The sequence below is a fragment of the Phyllobates terribilis genome, unplaced genomic scaffold (genome assembly GCF_046119375.1).
Source record: "Phyllobates terribilis strain yellow unplaced genomic scaffold, ASM4611937v1 Scaffold_3__8_contigs__length_932513732, whole genome shotgun sequence".
NCBI lineage: Eukaryota > Metazoa > Chordata > Amphibia > Anura > Dendrobatidae > Phyllobates > Phyllobates terribilis.
The window spans coordinates 525,031,841-525,052,953 of NW_027362763.1; the positions used below are offsets into that span (position 1 = coordinate 525,031,841).

At 45.1% G+C, this 21,113-nt stretch overlaps 1 protein-coding gene across 3 annotated transcripts in view; it reads right to left on the reverse strand.

The window, feature by feature from the left end:
- SLC18B1 (solute carrier family 18 member B1) overlaps positions 1-13,693 on the reverse strand; it is a 130,526-nt gene extending 116,833 nt beyond the window's left edge. Inside the window, exons 1-2 of one of the 3 annotated variants that reach the window (XM_073671264.1) lie at positions 13,636-13,679; positions 10,751-10,904 (exon numbers count right to left, since the gene is read on the reverse strand). The gene's annotated coding sequence lies outside the window, so the exon portion shown is untranslated. Of the gene's footprint in view, positions 1-4,257; positions 4,372-10,750; positions 10,905-13,635 lie in introns of those variants that run through there. The other 2 variants (XM_073671265.1, XM_073671263.1) reach the window with 2 other exon arrangements.
- Positions 13,694-21,113: the final 7,420 nt, after the last annotated feature.

Here is a 21,113-nt window from a genome sequence, read left to right on the forward strand (position 1 = left end):
TGCTCAAAAAGAGAGTGGGGAACAACCTTGCCCCTAAGTACTTACTGGGGCTGGGTTAGCGCTGGGCTCTGCAGATGCAGGCTTTGAAATAACACCCTCCATAGCAGCAGAATATTCTGTTCTACCTTAATGGTGTCTTCTCATCTGGGTCTTTTATAGAAGAGACCGAGATCCAGCGCCAAATTTCCACCTATCCGGTGAAAGATCCTCCATTCCTGGGCAAAAAACGCGGTTTCCAGTTTGAATTTCCTGCCGTGGCCCCATGCGTTCCACGGTGGCACACAACCGGAAGTGACGTCCCGCAGGCCGAATACCTGACTTCTGGCGCATCGTGCATGTGCGCCAGAACGCTGCCATGGAGGACAGAGGAGACTCCGGCTGCGGAGCTACAGGAGGCCCCCAGCCCCAACCCCACTCAGCTTTACCCGTAGGCGCAAGCGAGTGAGTAGGTCCAGAGGGAACGGGAGCTGCCAGGGAAGGAAGGCCGGAGGCGATCGCTCCCTGCCCCGGCACAGGTAAATTTAATAGGGCTCTGCTCGCCGGCCACAGCCACCGTAGGTAACCTCTTCATCCCATAGGGACAGGAAAACACTGGGGATAGTAGCGGGGAGGGGCTATTTAACCTCTTGTTTTCCTGTCCCTAATTAGGATGGGGAGGCTACCTCCAGGTGTGCTCTCGTGGAGGGGATTGGAGAAGAAAAAGTTTATTTGAACACTACTTCCCCCATACATTCCCTGGTTCTCAGATTTGTAAAAAAAAAAGCCATGCAGGTACGCCGTCAGGTACTGACGTCACCGCTAATCAGAGTTGCCGTCTCACGGAGACTCTGAAGAGCGGTATAGTTACTGACGTCACCGCTGTTTAGAGCCGACAGGTCGGCAACTCTGATTAGCGTTGATGTCAGCGCCCGGCTCCTGTGAATACCAGTATCATTCTTGCTATTCACAGTCGCTGGCACCGGATTCAAAGAACACGTCAGATTTGTGTGGCAATGTTTTTGAGAATAAACTGGTGAACGAGGGAGAGTGTATTGTTTATTTTTCTCGCTTTTTATGTCTTTTAGGTTTCCATTTGTGGACTCTGTGGACTTCGGTGAACCTGCAGGTTTTTTTTTTTTTTTTTCTAAATAAATAAATGTGTGGGGGAGTGTTCATTCAAATAAACTTTTTGTGTGTGTGTGTGTGTGTGTGTGTGTGTCTTTTTTAAATACTGGGTTAGTAATGGGGGTGTCTGATAGACACCTCTCCATTACTAACACCAGGGATTGATGTCAGCTGTGATTTTGGACACTTCATAGCTCTCATCAACCCAAACTACCGTTAACCCGATTGCCACCGCACCAGGGTAATCGGGAAGAACCAGGCAAAGCACCAGAATTGGCCCATCTCATGTGATACGCCAATTCTGGGGTGACTGTGGGCTTGTACTTTTAGGCTGGGAAGGGCTCAATAATCAGGGATCTTCCCAGCCCGATAAGCCCGCACCTGTCTGCTTTACCTTGGCTAGTTATCAAAAATAGGTGGCACACCATGTCATTTTTATTTATTTAATAGGTTAAATTAGTCTAAACACCCTTTAGTGCCACATGAAAGGCACTAAAGGGTGCAACTTTATTATATGTAGCGGGCTTGTGAAATTATATGTCTATTCTATCTATATCTGTATATAAGATTGCTTTATTAGTTTGTAAACTAGCTTTAAATTACATAGAGATTACAGTATATAAAATATGATGTAAAAAAACAGATTGCATACGCATGGTCATACAGATGCTAGTTGTGACACTCGTTCTACTTTGCTGGATAAACATTGGACTGATTTTTTATATGCTAGTGTGACCCCAGCCTTAGTATTAGTACAGTTTAACACACATAACTAATTTAATTAAAGTAAACAATTTCCAACCAACTTAATTCCCACGCAGTTTTTACACTTGCAATTGTGTTTTTCTTTCATGAACTTATGTAACCTTAGTTCACAGCTGCGCTTCATTAATTAATTTTTTGTTCGGAATAGTCACTATTTTTTCAGACATAAAATTTTTTTGTTTTTTATGTGCACTTCATCCCTCTCCCCCTTTTATTCATTATAATTCATTCCATTTCCCCTTTTTCCTCCCTCCCTCTTTTTTTCCCCCATTTTTATCATTTTTTTTGTGTGTTGTACTCTTTGCATTGTATAATAAAGTAACTTTTTTTTATTCAATTGCATTTTTTGCCTAATTTTCGAATATGGTTTATAGGTTTAATGAAAAAAACAACTTTCTCCTCTAAATAATTTGATCAAATTGCCTTTTTTCCCAAAAATGTTTTACGGTTTCACATACATCTCGCATTGGTGGCCTAACACCTTGTATTGTTCAAGCTTGTAAGGTGGAAACAAAGCTGAACATTGAGATCCTCAAAACACAGCAGAAAGGCAGCAAACAAGGCAGAAAAACCTGCGTTTTGGCTGCAGCTTTTTTACTGCCAAGATATCAAGTTTTGGCTGCATAAAAAAGCAACATGTGAACATATCCTTTTACAAGCCATAAGACTTTTCGAAAAAGCTCTCACCCACTTTTTTCTGGTTTTTAAAATTTGTCAAATGGCAAAAAGTTGCACATTTTATGCAAATTTGTCATACATCAGCTTGCATTATCGTTTGATACAAGTCATGGCAAAACCTGCAGCTATGACAGATGGACATGATCCATCTTTTTTTCTTTTTCCCCACAATTGGAACTCAAGCCCCAACATAGAGTGTATCTTTTTGATGGGAAATGTGTGCGCACACACAGGCTCACACTGGCCACAAGTAAACTGGTGAATCCCTTGGTGGGCCCCCCACCCCTCTATATGAGCAGTAGTTGGCACTATACACTTGATTCACTATATACACACACAAATACAGCACCTCATCATTCATTTATCTACCCAGTTTATTTTTTATTATATAGAAGTGTGGCACCCCAGTAGTCCAGTTGCCACATTGGCATTGCCTCCCTCACAGGGGGTGTTGCCATGCCTGGAAGCAAGGTGGGGTCCCCTAATCAAGTATATCAGCATCCAACACTTTCCTGGCTCCAGACCAGAAAGGGGAGCTCCTCCCCTTTAAGACTGGAATCTGGAGGTGGGGTTAGTGCAAGGGAGAGCAGAGAGTTGAGAGGAGTTGGAGACAGGACAGCAACGAGGAAGGACCTGGGGAGGGGAGCTGTGGATAAGCTCACCCCAGAGAGAAGCGCGAAGCAACTGGACACTGGAGTCTGTGGGGCACTGAAGGCCCAGCAGCTAAATCTGGATGGCAGGAGACTGCAGGTCTCCTGGCCCCACCAGACGCCCGGCGACTCAGCAGCATCCTAGGGCCCAGCACCGCCACGTGGGAGAGACACTTGAGGAAGGCTAGAGGTGCCTGTCATACGGATGAGGAAACAAACGTTTTACTCAGGGAAGAGGGCCGCAGCACAGCTTCAAGCAGCAGGGCCAAAGAGAATAGCATCGAGGGAAGGCCTACAACTCCACCTGGCGAGGTGGATCCCCCAACTAGCTTCCAGGCCACCTGGCCCTCCACCACCAACTGCTACCAGTGCCCCGGTCTGCTCTGTAAAACCGCAAGTAAAGGGTAGAGGAAACAGCCATTAATTTGTTGTCTGGTCATCTGCGCCCTCAGCCCTCCACTGCACCAGTAACATATACCTCAACAAATCATCAACTACACTGCCCTGGAGCTCAGCTCTGCCTGTGGAGAGCTGAACCAACTCTGCTGCATCACCATCAGCTCCAGTGTATCTGCACCACAGCGGCGACCCCATATAGCCGCATACTACAGGTGGCGTCATGAACATTATTATCTCAGAAACTTTATTCCCCTTTACTTGACCGCCCGGGGCCACGGACCGGGTCACTGCCACCGTGACATCCCCCACACCGACCGGCCTGGCTACCGAGTACCCCACAGCCCTAGGGGGAGCGTCAGAAGCAGAGGTACATTTGTGAATGAGGGGCATGTAATATTTGCATGTAGCTGTAGAGTGGGCCCCCAGGGTCACTGTTACTGGAGGGCCCTTGGCACCTCAGCCAGACACAGATCCACTATAGTGGATGTCAGGACACTGATCCATAGTGGACTGTACAGCTCCAGGATGAGGGTTCTCCTTTCCTCTCCCTACCTAATTCATTGTAAAGCGTAAGCGAAGGGTCGGTTCTGAGAAGATCCCCGGAGCTTCTGCTGTCACCAGGCTTGTGTCACAGCCCTCCATGTCCCCCCTGCTCACTTACTTGTCCATGCGCTCAGCCTGACTCTTTCTCCCAGCTCAGGCTGTCATGGGAGCTGCTCCTGAGCACAGATCCTCCAGTGTGACTGCCAGCTCCTCCTCCTCCCTGCAGTCACATGGAGCCCTGAGCTGTATACTATCAGGTCTTGTGTGCACTCAGTAATAGGTAGCCATGACTCACTAGCTGCTGTGCAGGAGTAACTGGCCATGAGTCATTCAGTGTTATCTCAGGTATTAGGTGAAGCTCCACAGCAGCACCACTCAAGGTCAAGTTCTCACACACCAGGGTTATTGTAGCATCGGCGTCTCTGCCCCGTTCTAGGCAGAGACGCCGTCCCTCTCACCTCCCCGCTCCAGGCGCGGCGTCCTCCAGCGCTTCTCTCCCCGCTGCTTCCGGCACGCGCTCCTTCCCCGGCAGTGTGCTTAGGGCGCGCGCGCGCGCGCTCCCCCTCTCTTAAAGGGACCGCGCGCGCCGTCCTAAGGAGTCCCCGGCCAATTGCCGGAGGACCTCCCATATAAAAGGCACCTCCTCCAAAATGGAGGTGCCCGAGCAATGTTGTAGCACTGTTCACTACTCTGCTTCAGCCCTCAGGTCCCGTTGCCAGTTACCTGCCAGATACCTGCCAGATTCCTGCCAGTCTGCTGTCTAATTCCTGCCTGATATCCTGCTACCTGCCTGCTAGCCTGAGGTCCGACGGTCTGCCTTCCAACTTCTGTCAGTCTGTCTAAGGACCAGCTTGCCCGCTCACCTGGGAGCGCACATCTTCTACCTGCCTACTTGCCTGAGGTCCGACGGTCTGCCTTCCAACTCCTGTCAGTCTGTCTAAGGACCAGCTTGCCTGCTCACCTGGGAGCGCTCATCTGCTGCCTGTCTGCTAGCCTACCAGGAGGCTCCGCCGTCACGTGCTGTGACCACCCGCCTGTCCAGAGACTCCTGCCCGCTCACCTGGGAGCGCTCATCTGCTGCCTGTCTGCTAGCCTACCTGGAGGCTCTGCCGTCACGTGCTGTGACCACCCGCCTGTCCAGAGACTTCTGCCCGCTCACCTGGGAGCGCTCATCTGCTACCTGTCTGTTGGTCTTCCTGGAGGCTCCGCCGTCACATGCTGTGACCACCCGATTATCCAGAGACTCTCGCCTGCTCACCTGGGAGCTCACGTCTATCATCTGCCGCCACAGGTCGTACCAATCCTTTACCCAGAGACTGCCCCGGTCACTTGCCGTGACCTCCTGCCCGTTCATCCAGAGACTGCCCCGGTCACTTGCCGTGACCTCCTGCCCGTTCATCCAGAGACTGCCCCGGTCACTTGCCGTGACCTCCTGCCCGTTCATCCAGAGACTGCCCCGGTCACTTGCCGTGACCTCCTGTCCGTTCATTCAGAGACTGTCCCAGTCACCTGCTGTGACAGCCTGCCTGTCTACCCTGGTCGCCACCCGCTCCCTTACAAGGACCGCCCCCTTGTATAGTAGCTCAGAGGTTCCGCCTCCCAGTCCCGTTACAGTTATACAGGGTCACCACGTTTCATAACAGAATTGTAGGAATACTGCTAACCTAAATGTATCCTTTTAGATGCCTGATTTTTTTGTATTGGTTACATGAACACTTTTCTACTGCAGAAACACTTTAATTGCCTCTTGTTTTGAATCTGATGTGAACTACTGTTTTCTGTTATCATCTTGTTGAATTCACTCACAATCTCTCATACTGGAACCAATCTGCTATCGCCTGTCTCCTCCTGGTGGCCAATTTTTGAACTACAACTGTGCATGCTAATTTCAGTAGATTTTCTTGTACCTGTGCATTTATTCCTCAGATAACCATTATTAACATTATTGATGTGCATATATTTCTGCGGGTGGCGCTCATACTCGATACTGAATAAATAGAGATGTTTTTACAAGCTTGTTTCCATTTCATTTATCATTTGCATATTATTAACATATGTATTGGTCCTTTGATTTAGATAAATTCACAACTTTTCCTTTATGGTGTTGCAATTTCAATGTTGATGACTCGCCCCCTGGGCCGCGTGGGGAACCCGGAATCGGGCCTCTTGTGGGATGCTGGGGGTTGTAGTCTCCATGTGGCGGCGACCCGGTCCGTGGCTCAGGGTGGTCAAACCAGTGGCAGTCTGATTAGTATATTATAATTGTCCAACTACGCCACCCGTGGATTGCGGTCAGTGGGGACCGCCGCTGCAAGGCAGACCGCTGAGGCTGGTGTTGTGTGTGCAGCTAAGAATGGGATGACTCCCCACGGGAGAAGTATAGCCTCAGGGCAGCTAGAGTAGATGATGGGAGTGATGGTGCACGAGCGTCCCAGCACTGATAGTGCTGGTGCGGCGAAGAAGCACAGAGACGTGTAGTTGCAGTTTCCAATGCTTTACTCACAGTTCTTTACTGGTCCTAGTCACCTCGGTACCGGCGGTGACTGCCCAAGCCGTGCTGCGTCCACCAGGCAAGGGGCTCGACCAACTCCCAGGCAGTTCCAGAGCGTGGCACAGGGCTCCCTTCTCTTCCCTTCTCTGGCCGTGCCCCACAAGTGACTCTACGTTTGTCCGGCTGCCTCGGGCCTTCTCTTGGGAGGCGGATGCCTGCGTCCCTGACCCTATGTGGTGTGCCTTCCTGGTAGGTGTAGTGAGGGGTCGCACCGAGATATAGTCACAACCGCCGGTCTTTGGCTGAGGATTAGTCGCCTCCACCAATTTGGGATCTGCCAACCCGTCACCCGCAATCTCCTGGGCCTATGGGGTTCCTTCTTCTCTCGTGTCTCTGGGCCTCTCAATGTTCCTTGTTTCCTTGCTGTTTCTGTTCCTCTCCTCTGGCTCTAGCCTCCTCTCCAGGCCTGCCTCGTGGAGCTGGGCCCAGACTGAGCCACAGCTCCCTGTCAGCCCTCTCTGGCTGAACTCCTCTCTGAACAGACTGAACACTGATCTAAGATGGTGCCCACCTTATATACCTTCTCTCTGTGTATGAGCCCAGGTGACTAGCAACCAATGGGCTCCTACCTATGTCCAGAGACCCACCGCTATCTGCTCCTACATCACTGGGTTTTCCTCCCCCTCCCCACTCCAGCCAGGAACAGATGCTGTCGTGCCTGCACTTCTGTCTCGTGGGAGCACCGTTGAGCTGTCCCTCGGAAATGGGGTGTGTGTGGTGCATGCAGCTAAACGAGTCCTGGTCCATACACCATCCTTACCCGGGAGTGGAATATCACACCTCTGGTTTGAGGTGCAATACCCCTGTAGCAGCCGAGCCCTTGGGGTGCTACATTGACATGTGTAGGTCTTCTTTTAAATGCCACAGCTGTTCAGAGAACACCATACCTGGGTGTAATCATGCAGCTAGGCGCTCTGATTCTTGCTGTCAGTGGTTTGGGCATCATGAGTAGAGTGACAGATTCCCTTTAAAGAGGCTGCTCACACTTGATCTTCAATGTCAAAACAGCTAAACTTATTCAGGCAATGCTCTCAGAGACCAGAGTCCAACAGGGATAACAGAAATACCATTTATGTCAGGCCAAGGACTTTCAAGGTAGATATTACCCTCTTATAGTACAGTCACTCTCTAGCAAGATACATTCCAGAGTTGGATTGCTGGATTATTATAGGGGAGAATTCAATTCTTCAGAGGATGATGATGGTCAAAAGCTAAACATCTTCTACATGTGGTGGGCCAAGTTAAGTAAAATCCGATTCAAAAATGGACAGTATTCACATAGGTGGTCACCAACAAGTATATAGCTATTAGAAAATAGGAGGGATATCAAGGAGGAAAAGTATGTGAATAAAATTTAACTTTTAATGATAAGATTAAAATATTAATATAACAAATTATCATACATTCAAAGGGATGTATATTGGGCCACTGCTGTAATAGATTCTAAGCAGCTTTGACCCACAAAGTCCTGACTTAAATATGACAGCATAAATATGAATATTCCACAACCAGTGTCCCCACAATTAAATGGTTGGGTATTATAGATAGGCCACGGGGATAGGCAATCAAAATTAATATTATCACTCCCCGGTCCTGCCACGTGCCGATATCACTTCACCAAACGATTATCTCTGCCGGCTGAATATATATAGCGGCACTGACCTCGTGGGCACCACCTGCACGTGATCAGTCTGTGAGCGCTGTGTTAGAGACAGGGTAACGTCTCAATATGATCACCACAGCTTGCCCACCTACAGTATGATGGTCACAACAGCCCCCTCACATAGTATGATGATCACAACAGCTCCCCTCTTCCCCCACACAATATGATGATCACCACAGCCTGCCCTCCCACATATACTGTATGATTGTCACTACAGCCCCAAAGATGACAACAGCACTGATGGCTCTCTGCTCCACTGTAGATATTAATAGTGTTGGTGTCCTATGGATGCCGATGCAGTTAAGGTGTCGCAATCAAGGCGTCCACTGGGGACCATCTGACATTTGCCAAAGTGTCCAGACTAGCCCTGGCACATACTCTAGGAGTACATCCAGTAGTATTGGTTTGAAAATTTTTGCAGAGGAAATTCAACAGCATCTCTGCAGCCACAATATATGCACTAAAATATGCAAGAAATATCAGCAGCTTAAATTGACAGGATGTGGTTGTCAAAGTGAACTAAGGTTACACGAGTTCATGAAAAACTACAGAAATGCAAGTGTAAAAACAGCAGAGGGAAATTGTATTGGTCAGGCATAGTTTACTTAAGGCCTCTTTCAGACGTCCAGATATTTCCGGTACTGGAAAAACCAGTACAAGAGATATCCATGTCTGTGTGTCCATGTGCACCTGTGTGGCAACCATGTGGCAACTGTGTGCCGCATCAGGATCACACGTACCGGCTCTTGGAAACAGCACTAACTGTACCACTGATTCCAAGTGCTGGGTGCTGAACACTGCCCTTATCATTGTCCCCTGCCGGTGCTGCGATTAGCACAAGCAAGGGACAAAAAAATACAAGTAACCCAATTTACCTAATAGGTACAGAAATGTTGAAAAAAATCTACATTAAAAACTCACCAAATACTCATTGTGGGAACGTAGTCTTAGGCTATGTGCCCACGTAGCGTTCTTGTAACATTTTTGCGGCCATGAAAATGCTTGTAAAGCAGTCTGCCATGCAAGGCAATGTGAATTCGGATGTGCTGTGCACATGATGCACGAATTAGCGCGTCAAATTCGCCTTGCGTTGCAAAATGCAGCATGACCATTTCTACCGTGATTACATCACAAATTTGCGGCCATTGAGGAACATTGAAAAGCAGCAAACCCGCAGGTACATGTGGATTTGCTGCGTTTTAATTAAATTCAATGGCTGCGAATTTGCGGTGTAATCGCGGTGCGTGTGTTACCCGTGTTGAAGAGGAGCCTACAACTCCTCTTCATCCCGGCTATCACGCGGTGGAAAAAAGAAAATTTAATTTTTAATTCTTTTTTTTTTTTTTTTACTATAGGTGCAGCATTTAAAGCATCTAAGTTGGTCACACAATGTAAATCCTTGTCAGTTGCATGGATTTATATTGTGTGACCAACTTGTCAAGCAGTGATGCTCAAAATCGCTTGGAAAAGCGCTTGAAAAAAAACCACATGCGAAAACGCATGTAAAAACGCTTCTCCCTGGCAGAAAAAAATGCATGTAAATCTGAATGCGTTTTTTCTGCCAGGGAGAGGCAAAAACACTCTGCATCGTGGGCACTTACCCTTGCAGTGAAGTCACACCTGAGCCCCCTAAATGAAGCTTGGTTGATCTCAGTGATTAATGTGAGGATTTTTTAACCCCTGCACCTGTGTTAAGACACCTTTAGGCCATGTGCACACATTGAGTATTTGATGAGGTTTTTTAACCTCAGTATTTGTAAGCCCCAACCAGGAGTGGGTGATAAATCGAGAAGTAGTGACGTGTTTCTATTATACTTTTCCTCTGATTGTTCCACTCCTGGTTCTGGATTACAAATACTGAGGTAAAAAACTCACCAAATACTGAACGTGTGAACATGGTCTAAGGCTACCTTCCCAAGATGAGTTTTTGATAAAAATGCAACTAACCTATTTTACTTAATGGTCGCAGAATATCTACATTATCAAAAACTCACCAAAAAGCTCATAATGAGAACACAGCCTTAGTCTCAGGCAACACAGTAACACGTGTCACAACGATATATTTAATCGTGTCCCGTGGTATCGCGTAACAACCTTCTGTAACACAGAGTCATGTTTCCAAACGTGTAGAACATTTTTGCTGACACGTGACTCATTTGCCATGGTCTTCAATGCATGTCATAAGCCAATGTGACTTATCTGTGATTTAGCCATTTTTTTAGTGCAAAATCACAGCTCTAAAATGTTGCACAGATAGATTTGATTGTGCAATGCTGCTGTTGTTTTTCTTTTGTGTTAAAATCTACTAACTACTTCATAAAAAATAATTTTTATTTTTTGGGTGTGAGTTATTTACTGCGTGGCTTTGTGTAAGTATACCCTTATTTCATATTTTACCTTCTGTGTTCCTCTGGTGTTTTATCTGCAGTATGGCTTTGGAGGAGTCTCGGTACAGGTGAAGGACATTGCACTTCAGGGTCAATTAAACTTTAAGCAGATATACCTTGTTGTCCTTCTGCAGCAGCACCAATGGAGGACTATCCTGAAAGACCTGGCAGGTGATAAGACATGAATTGTCAGCCTATATAGCCTTGCTACTGAGCTGCCTCACTGTGTTTTCCTCTAACCTCCCTGAAGGGCAGGAGATCTGTTGGGAAGTATTTCTGACTGCCCTTTCTATATAGACACCTTCTGGTCATGTCTGTGTGGGTCCATGAAGACCTTTCATTCCTTATGCATTAACTGGCTTTCCTCTCTAATTTCACTTTATCATATGTTTATGACTTGATATATGCTTATATAGGTGATATTTTAATAGTACGTAAGCCCCATAGGAAAGAAAAAAAAAAAAGTCTTGGACAACCTGTTTTAATGAAAGCTCTCTGGTCTGATTCATCAAAGCTTTATGCCAGTATTCTGTCTTAAAAAGTTATGCAAACATTCAAAATTGTGCAACAATTCAAGGCTGCGTTAAAATTTTGTGAAGCCTGATCTTTTTCTGTCAGCTTTGACAAGTTTTACTCCAGCAGGGACTAGAGTAGGATTTGTGGCGATGTGCACAAAGGAGAGTATGCCACTCATCCTTTGCTCCTGATTCATTAAGAAGCATATGATTCTTCATGAGTCAGGAGTGACTGACTCCAGCACATCTCACTAAGCGCCAGTGTGAACTATGCTGGTCTTGATGAATCGGACCTTCTATGTTCCCCGTCCATGTTACACGGCTGACTGGTGAGCACTTTTCTTTGCAATATTAGGTTCTGATCCCACTAAGTACAACATATGCATGAATTTGTCATTAGGCTTGTGTTCTTTAGCGGCTTACCATTCTACAGAGACATATTTAAGGAGTAGGCTATAGCTACATGGCAAATTTGGCCACGATACAAAGGTTTGTTTGGTGCTGTTTCTACATCGCAATGTAATACAAGTGAATGGGGTAGCATTCTGATTCTGAAGGTACAGCAACAAGCAAAACGTTTGATAAAGTTGGACTTCTTGCGACTTTCTTGTTGCAGTGCCCTCGGGGCCGCACTACGACCCCATTCACTTAGTGTGCTGCAACATAGCAGCGGTATTAAGATGTTACCATGTAGTCCTAGCTTTAAGAGAACTTTCTATAACTTGTGCAACAGATAGCAGGCGCCCTCTCTGTACCTCCAACAGTCCAAAAGAAGTAGTGATGTATTTCCATTATACTTTTCCTCCTGATTATTCTGTTCCTTTTTTTTTTTTTTACAAATACTGAGGTAAAAACTAGCCAAATACTCAACATGTGCATGTGGCCATACAGAGACCTTTTTGAGCAGTCCAGAATACTTGATTTGTTGTGGACTCAATTCCTAGATAGGATCTTTTGCCCTCTTACATCAGGTCTGTGAAGCTCCCTTTGAGACACTTCAGTGGTTGACAAAACCTTTTTCTCTCAAGGTCTGTTTCCCGATAGCCTAAAACCCCCATCAAACTAAGCGAGATCGCTGCTGAGTCACAAGTTTTGTGATGCAACAGCGACCTCAGTAGCGATCTCACTACGTTTGACACGTAGCAGCGACCAGGCCCCTGCTGTGAGATCGCTGGTCGTGTCGGAATGGCCTGGACCATTTGTTGATCGTTGAGGTCCCGCTGGGTAGCATGCATCGGTGTGTTTGACACCTTACCAACGACCTCGTTGGCGACTCAGGACTGAGTCACATAGGCGTGCATTTGTGTTGCCTTTTCCGTGCCCCCTCAGCTCCGATTGATGGTCGCTACTGCGTTGTGATTGGCGGCTTTGCCTTAAAAGAAGGCAACATATAGGTGTCAGAAGAACCGTTGAAGAATAGATAAATCGATGTGGAGTCGCAGCCCGGAAAACTCTACTACGATCTGCAAACCAGCACGCTGTCAGGAACAAAGGACGGAAGCGCTACTATGTTGCCTTCTTTTAAGGCATGGCCGCCCAATCAGAACGCAGTAGCGACCACCAATCGGAGCTGAGGGGGAGAAAAAAAGGCAACGCAAATGCACGCCTGTGTGACTACAGCGTCACACAGTACGTTCCTCATCGAGGTCTGAATCGTCAGAGTAGCTGATAATGTGACAGGGTTCCAACGACCGTCGATATCGTTAGACTGATCGCTTTATCGTTGCTGAGTCGTTTGGAAGATCTGACTGTTTGACAGCTCACCAGCGACCACATAGCGACGCAGCAACGATCCCTGCCAGGTCGTATCATTGTCGGGATCGCTGTAGCGTCGCTAAGTGTGATGGTACCTTAACTGTTTAGCCAATGGCTATGTTCAAACACATTGGGTTTTGAGCATATTTTGCTGCAGATTTTTATGCAAATTTTCTGCTGCGTTTTGCAGTACCAGCAAAGTCTGAGAAACCAGAATTCTCTGTTCACACATCTTCTTGTGTTTTTGTTTTTTTTCTTTGTTTTTTTTCTGCATATTTTGTGACTTTGTTGTGTTTTGGAAAATAGATCATGTAATTTCTTTCAGCGTTTTTGCAGCAGAAAACGCACTAGCGTTTTTTCACCCATGGGAAGTAATGGGTGGTCAAAAAAAGCAACAAAAAATGCACCAAAAGCTGCATTTTTAACACAGCTATTTTCCTGCCAGAGAAAAGTTAGCAGCAGAAAAACATCACAACGTGTGTGAACATATCTCTCAAGGACTGCTTCTTGATAGCCATTGGCTAAACAGTTAGTGAAATACTGGCCTTCACGTCCATTGACTAGCTATCTGATTTTGTATGTGTTCTACCTGGAATGTTATCAGCACTTATTCATAATTTCTTACCAGCCTTTTTCTAGGATCCTTTTCAATCCAATGAAGAGAGAAGTGACTACCTTGATATGGGCAGTTGGGGTAGGACAACCTAGTAGTCCAACATCATCATCTGATTCATGATGCCCAAACTGCAAGAAACATGAATCAAAGCCTGGCTGCATGAGGACCATAAAAATCTGGCCGAAGAGCATGGCTAGAGATGAGACTAGTTCAGCTCTGCCCTCCAGCCAGCTGTTCCCAGCATCGTAGTAAGTGATTGACTGGTCTCCTGCTATGGGAGAACATCACTGGGAGAAACTGGCCAGGGGCAGAACTGGACTAGTGTCATTTCTGGACATGGAACAGATTGAGGAGACATTCCATCCATAAGGCTGTGTGCCCACTATGCGTTTTTGATGCAGAATTTCCGCAGCAGAAATGCTTTAAAAACGCTTGGTCATCCGTGCCCCATGATCCCCCAATGAAAATCTGCATGTTCGGTGGCCATGCTGCGGAATTTTCCGCAGCGGATTTTCCCTGCCGAAAAATCCGCAGCATGTCCATTATTTGTGCGTTTCTGCATGCGGATTTGAGGTCCCAATGGACTTGAAAAACGCAAGTCAAATCCGCATGTAAAAACGCTGCAAAAATGCATTCAAAATCTGCAAGCGATTTTGACTGCCAAGAACATGAAGAAACGCTGCAGAAATTTTCTGCATCGTGGACACATAGCCTAACTCTTCTAACGCTATGTTCACATGTCCAGAAGTTATCCGTTAGAACGGATTAAGCAGCAATCCATTGCCTAAAAACGTGTACAGACTTTTTTTTTGTCTAGTTTTAATAAACTGATTTCAGCTGCATCCATTTTTTTTAACATTGAAGAAAACTAAATGGCCATAGCAGAAATCAGTCTTTTAAAAACTGACCATGTTGTCTACAACTTTTTGCCAACGTATTGCTGTTGGGTCCTTTCCAACAGATGACTACTTGACATGTGAACATAGCCTAATAGAGGTGGAAATGACCATTTGTTTGCTTTCACCATAAGATCTTGTGTTGATAAAAAAAAAAATATATATATACAATGAGGATGATTAGTTGTTGGGCTTTATAGGCTGACCAATTCATTTGATTATTTTCACATGTCCTATCATTTCAGGAAGAGATAATTTCCACTGGTGTTGCTGCTTTGGACTAAAGAAAAGCGAATTTATGGTAAGAAATTACAATATATGATTGACTGACTGGTAATATGTAGAAGGCCTCGTTCAGATGACCGTCACTCTTCTACTATGTGCAAACACAAACCGCTGTTCATCAGTGTTTTGGATCCGATTTTCATCAGTATTTGGTCTATGTCCGCTTTATACCATCATTGAATTTTTTTATTTTTTATCTTTCACATATGAATATATATATATATATATATATATATATATATATATATATATATATATATATATATATATATATATATATATATATATATATATATATATATAATATATTAAAAAAAAAAAAAAAAAAAAGCAGCTTCTCCAACTATTATGATATAATCGTGGACTGCACACAAATTCTATTCAAGATTTTCAAAAACAGATATGTCTACTTTATTTTTTTGCAAAAAAAAAAAACATGGATATGTGAATGGCACTGTAGACTTTACTGAGTACATTTTCTATCCGGGAACACAATGGATGGAACGTGTGATTTATGAACGTCTGAGTGAGGTCTAAGGCTGCGTTTACATATTGCGGCCACAAACGTGTCCAAAAAAATGCAGAATTTTGCTGCAGGTTTTACAAAATTGCTGTAAAAACACTGCTCTTCCTGGTGCGAGAAAACCACAATCTGGCTGCAACGTGTAAACACAGCCTAAATGTTAGACATTGGCAGCCTAATGAGATGCAATTAAAATCCCTAATGGCATAACATGGGTTTCTGTTGGCCCTGTAAAAAAAAAAAAAAAAAAAAACAGTTTTCATGCTGTAAGGCAGGGATGTCAAACTCAAACACTCAGAAGACCAAAATGAAAAACTTGGACAAAGCCTCGGACCAAGCAGTATACAGTATTATGGGCACCACATAGTCCTCTGTACAGAATAATGGCCTCACATAGGGGTGGTGGTGGCTTCTGGTGTTGCGAGCCAGATTTAGCCCATGGGCCAGAGTTTGACATAAGGAACACACAATGTTACTAGGCTGATCAGTGAGTTTTTGGTATTGCAGAGTTTTCGCACCTATTAACCACTTTACAGCCTGTGGCGTATTAGTACGCACCAGGCTGTCACCCCCTGTTCAGCGTGGGCTCCGACGCTAAGCCCACACTGATTATTACAGCTGACATGTGCCCGCAACAGCCACGGGTGGAATCGCGATCCACCTGCGGCTGTTAACATGTTAAATGCCGCTGTCAATCTCTGACAGCGGCATTTAACAGCACCGCGCCGGAAGCACATCGGTAACCCCGTCACGTGATCGCGGGTCACCGATGGGTGGTCATTACAACCCTGGGTCTGCAGCAGACTCCAGTGGTTGTCATGAGCTGGTCGCTATGAGCGCCACCTAGTGGTCGGCGCTCATAGCACAGGACCATTTCTGCTACATACAGGTGATCTGCTGATCATCTGTATGTAGCAGAGGCGATCAGACAAGTGCTGCTTCTAGTCCCCTATGGAGACTATAGAAGCAAGCAAAAAGTGGAAAAAAAAAATGTTTTTAAAAATATTAAAAAATATAAGTTTAAATCACCCCCTTTCGCCCCATTCAAAATAAAATAATTAAAAAAAAACCTACATACACATACTTGGTATCGCCACGTTCAGAATCGCCCGATTTATCAATATAAAAAAAGAATTAATCCGATCGGTAAACGGCGGAATGAGAAAAAAATTATAAACGCCAGAATTAAGTTTTTTGTCACCGCAACATTGCAATAACGGGCGATCAAAACATCAGATCTACCCCAAATTGGTATGAATAAAAACATCAGCTCGGTGCACAAAAAATAAGCCCTCACCCGGCCCCAGATTCCAAAAAATGGAGACGCTACAGGTCTTAGAAAATGGCGCTATATTTTTTTTTAATTTTTATTTTTTTACCAAACATTGGAATTTTTTTTCACCACTTAAATAAAAAAGAACCTATACATGTTTGGTGTCTACGAACTCGTAGTGACCTGGAGAATAATAATGGCAGGTCAGTTTTAGCATTCAGTGAACGTGGTAAATGAAGAAGGGGAAAAAAAAAAAAAAAAAAAACATCTGTGGTATTGCACTTTTTTTGCAATTTCACCGCACTTGATATGGTAAAACTAGTAATGGCCTTGAAAAGTACAACTCGTCCTGCAAAAAATAAGCCCTCACACGGCCATATTGACCAAAAAATAAAAACGCTATGGCTCTGGGAAAAAGGGAGCAAAAGATGAAAATGCAAAAAAAGGAAAATCCCAGGGTTGCGAAGGGGTTAAATTAGGTTATTTGCATCATGGTCGCACAGCCTTGAGGTATGTGCACATTGCGACTTTTTACGGTTGTCCAAAACATCCGATTTGTCAAGCAGAAGATGCTTCAGGAACTTCTCATTTCCTCTGGAGTTTTGCAGTATGTGTGTGTGTTTTTATTTTTTTTTTGCAGTGTTTTGCCTGTTTTTAGGGGCGTTTTCTTGATATCAATAAAGAAATGTAAACAGCAAAAGTACAAAGAAAAATAAAGCAACTTACAATAGGGGGCAGGAGGTTAATTTTTATTCTGCCTTCCCATTGGGTTTTATTGTGCATTCACATGCAGGAAGACTGTACATGCTGCTACTACTACAAAAAGTAGTGACAAAAAGTCTGGGTGCGTGTGAATCATCGGTCTGCACACAGACGTCATCCCAGTGCAGACGCCATGTCATGGAGAAGATGGAGAAATTACCTTCTCCTTCTCCTCTGCAGCTGTGCTGTGATCTTCTCATGTGAGAGGATCGGAGCACAGTAGCATGACACTCTACTCCAGGTCATTAGCCTCTCGCATCGGATGCCATACACTGGTGTGACTCCGGCCTATTTGTTATGTTTACACCACAAATCCCTCCTAATCCTGGAGATCAAAACCCATGAAAGCAAGTTATGAATGATCATAACCCCTCTGAAGATAATTATCATCTCCTTAATATTTGCTTCCCTGTGCCGTACACTGCCACCTGAGGCACTTAATAGTCTTTTTGGGCAGTGTGGGCTGCAGTAAGAGGCAGAGATGGAAGCATTAAAGAGAATCCGTCAACAGGTTTTTGCTATGTAATCTCAGGACACCATGTGGTAGGGGTTAAAACACTGAACTGTCACATATCTGGCTTTGTGCTGTTGTTTAGTTAGGCTGAAGCTTTAATCACCTAATAATTAACATTGCTCTGACTACCTGGTCTGACTTTGCCCCATTCTGTGATAAGCACCTCACTGTCTATAGCTATGTGCATGAGAGCCTGGCGTGGATGAGGTTAGCTTTCTCAGCTCTGCTGCATTGCTAAATCTAAAAACTGTCAGAACAGCTGCTCCCAGTAAACTGTGATACATCGTTGGATTCAGGGTCTCTTTTCCTACATTATGCTGCTCTCAGATAAAATGGCAAAAGTCTGACAGATTTCCTTTTAAGTGAATATTTATTTTAACTCCATAGCTGTTCTGAATCTAAAAGTAATGCATCAAACAATCAATGAGAGAATGATCCAGCTCACCCACGTTTAACTAGCCAGGGAATCCTCAGCTCGGATGGAAAACCACTCCTGCTTGGTGGTAGCTATAGGAAAAGATAGATTTTTTTTTAGATAAAGTTATTTTGACATTATTTTTTTTTTTTATTAGTAGAATTAAATAAAAACAGAACATTCCCAGTACTCTAGAAAAAAAAAAGTGAGACCTTTTCCAAAATGTTAAGTTTTTATTCAATTCTACTAATAAACATTTTTTTAAATTTATTCCCAAAAATGGCTGGATATCCCTCACCTTTTCCAGTGGATCAAGGCACCCTCCAAACTGCATGTGTTGATTATTAACCTCTAACATTATAATATTACAAAAGGATTTGGAAAAGATTCTTGCAAGGGCAAACGCATGGCAGATTAAGTTTAATGTTAATAAATGTAGAGTAATGCATCGTACTGCTGTATATAGATCAAATATATCGTAGATTACAGAACAGGAGAAGGACTTTCGTATTCTGGTTACAAGTAAGCTGAGCAGCAGTACTCAATATCAAGAAGCAGCCGCAAAAGCAAACAAGATTTTAGGGTGTATAAAAAGATCGCTAAAATCCTGTGATCCAAATGTACACTGCTCAAAAAAAAAATAAAGGGAACACAAACAACACAATGTAACTCCAAGTCAATTACACTTCTGTGAAATCTACCTGTCCAGTTATGAAGCAACACTGATTGTGAATCAATTTATCCTGCTGTTGTGCAAATGGAACAGACAACTGGTAGAAATGATAGGCAATTAGCAAGATACCCCCTATAAAGGAGTGGTTCTGCAGGTGATGACCACAGACCATTTCTCTGTTCTTATCCTTTTTGGCTGTTTTGGTCACTTTTTCATCTTGCCATTGCTCTCACCCCAACCCACAGAAGTTGTTCAGGTAGTGCAGTACATCCAGGATGGCACATCAGTGCGAGCTGTGGCAAGAAGGGTAGATGTGTCTGTCAGCACAGTGTCCAGAGCATGGAGCAGATAAATAGAGATGTGAAAGGGAGCCATAGGAGGGCAACAACCCAGCAGCAGGACTGTTACCTCCTCCTTTGTGCAAGGAGGAACAGGAGGAGCACTGCCATAGCCCTGCAAAATGACCTCCAGCAGGCCACAAGTGTGCATGTGTCTGCACAAACTGTTAGAAACTGACTCCATGAGGGTGGTAAGAGGGCCTGATGTCCACAGATGGGGGTTGTGCTCACAGCCCAACACCGTGCAGGATGCTTGGCATTTGCCACAGAACACCAGAATTGGCAAAGTCGCCTCTGTCGCCCTTTCCTCTTCACAGATGAAAGCAGGTTCACACCGAGCACGTGACAGAGTCTGGAGATGCCGTGGAGAGTGATCTGCTGCCTGCAACATCCTTCAGCATGACCGGTTTAGCAGTGGGTCAGTAATGGTGTGGGGTGGCATTTCTTTGGAGGGAAGCACAACCCTCCATGTGTAGCCTGACTGCCATTAGGTACAGAGATGAGATCCTCAGACCCCTTGTGAGACCATATGCTGGTGTGGTTGACCCTTGGTTCCTCCTAATGCAGGACAATGCCAGACCTCATGTGGCTGGAGTGTCAGCAGTTCCTGCAAGATGAAGACGCCTCATGGGCGTGGGGAGCAGTGAATATTCATTTTCTTTAGCAGTGGGGATAGAGTAGAATGCAGCAGACGGTTGATGCCTCCTGTGCCCCGCTCCTCCACTGATACTGCTCCCCCCCACCCCCACACCCAACATAAATATACACCCCCCCCAACATTTGGACTATAAGACGCACCACCCATTTTCCTCCCAAATTTTGGAGGAAAAAAGTGCGTTTTATGGTCCAAAAAATACGGTATGTAACTATGTAGAATGTGCATTAGGAAAATGCTTGAAATGCAATTCCCTATAATAATATTTTACAAGTAATTTCCTCTTAATTTTTTTTTCTTTGTAAAGTTGCTTGTTAGAAGCCCAAACTCTGCATCTAAAAAAAATGCAAAACATTCCTGAAACACTTGTACGTTTAATCTGTATTTCTTATGGTGCCTAATGGAAGCCATAATGATGAGGCTCCTGCTTGGTAACTAGTGCAGTTATTATGAGGTCACAAACAAGATTACATAAAAGAAGGGCGCGCTGCCATGATTATGCCATTACTGATGCACCTGTGGACCTTCAGCTTGATCACCCCACGTAATGTGCCGACCTTAGTGTAATTTGGAGGTTCTAGCAAGAAAAGGGGTTGTCTGTTTTAGACACCCACCCCCCCCCCCCCCCCCAGGGCATGGGAAGGTTACAGAGGGGTTGTCCATAGAACAGGATCTCCTTCTGTTACCCTCTACATAGAGTAGCTCTTCTTTGGGAGGTCATGGATGGATCTGTGACTTTAATGGGTGATAAATTAGGAGAGGGGGGTGATTATTTATCCTATTAGGGGTTATCCATAACGAACAATTATTTTAACCTGTTCAGGACCGCCCACTGTACATAAACGTCAGCGCTGCCTGGGCTCTGTGCAGCGCCGATGTTTAAAAAAGGTGGGTGGTCCCGCAGCGCTCAGGACCCACAGGTCCTGACATGTGACATCATGGGGACCTGATTGGATCCGTTCCCCATGATGTTAACCCGTTCCTATCTTCTAGATGCCGCGATCTATAGTGATCGCGGCATTTAGAAGATAAGGAGAGGGGGTCGTTCACTTACCTCTCCGATGGCCCCCTGATGTCTTACAGGACCTGCCGTTGTCATGGCAGCCGGAGGTCACATGACCGCCTCCGGATCTGCCATATATGGTGTCCTGCT